This window comes from Propithecus coquereli, unplaced genomic scaffold, assembly GCF_000956105.1.
Source record: "Propithecus coquereli isolate 6110/MARCELLA unplaced genomic scaffold, Pcoq_1.0 Scaffold190, whole genome shotgun sequence".
Classification (NCBI taxonomy): Eukaryota; Metazoa; Chordata; class Mammalia; order Primates; family Indriidae; genus Propithecus; species Propithecus coquereli.
Window position 1 is genome coordinate 1,260,705 of NW_012143857.1, and position 665 is coordinate 1,261,369.

The following is a 665-nucleotide window of genomic DNA, read 5'->3' on the forward strand; positions in this document are numbered from 1 at the left end:
AAAAAGTGGATAAAAGCTGAAATTTACTTAATGTGCTAGCTATAAAGCTTCTAGATTTATATAGAAGTACTTTTAGAGCAATACATTATCCTAAAAGTCCAGGGACTGTGATACAAAATAAGGGTTTCTTTGTTTGAATATGAATAATAATTGACTTAGAGTAATTCATTAATGATAGTAATTCATTAATTTTTGATATTGGTATTAACTTCTACAAAATTTCCAATCTCAAATTCAAATGGTACTGTGGGTTAATAATAATACACTATGTAATTTTCCATTATTCCATACCTAGATTTATCATAGCATTTGACCCATGGAAACAATTTTTGCATTTGCTTGTTTTTTTACCTTATGATTCTCTTGAGACAGGGATTGTATCTTTACATTTTTGGATCCCTAGTAACTACCATATATCTTTCACATGATAGGTCATAAATATGTTTTGCATGAATGATAAACAAATAACATGGTGAAAGTCATCTCAGCTATACATACATACATACAACATTTCAGATGAAAAGCACATTATTTCAGAAAATGTAACTGGCATGATATACCTAATTTAACTGAATGCAGTTACATAGAATTGATGGATTGAAATTTCTACATTTACTCTTATCTGAGAATTTGACATTTCTGATGTTTATTTCTTTACTTGAGTT